Here is a 464-nt window from a genome sequence, read left to right as displayed (position 1 = left end):
GCTCCAGGGATGAGACCCGCACAGGTGGCTGCCAAAAACGCCCACAGATGGTGCCGAGTCAGTGCTGCTGCTGTCAAGAGGGGGGGGACTCTCCTAGTCTGAGCTCCCGTGACTCGTGGAGGTCCATCACGTCCACTACAAATTAATCGATGACATAAGCGGTAAACGCTTCACGCTTCAGCAGTTGTAGTAGGGTTAATTTACAGAAATCTCTATTTTTAATTCCTTAGCGGAAAAGACCAATAGCAAGAGAGGAAGTATTATAAAGATATTTCTTGTTCACTTTTCTAGTTTCCTACTTGTATATAAAGTAATCTGGAAACGGTACACGAGTATGAGAAATGTTCTGAATCCTATGTAAATATGCCGCTTTCAATCAAGCCTCTGCATATTTTATCTACCCACTTCATTTATATCTCGATATAAAAGATGACTTTTATGTGTGTTCGCGCGTGTATGACTAA

The sequence above is a fragment of the Penaeus monodon genome, chromosome 25 (assembly GCF_015228065.2).
Source record: "Penaeus monodon isolate SGIC_2016 chromosome 25, NSTDA_Pmon_1, whole genome shotgun sequence".
In the NCBI taxonomy this organism is placed as follows: Eukaryota; Metazoa; Arthropoda; class Malacostraca; order Decapoda; family Penaeidae; genus Penaeus; species Penaeus monodon.
The sequence above is the reverse complement of the archived record's forward strand: the minus strand, read 5'-3'. Positions refer to the sequence as shown.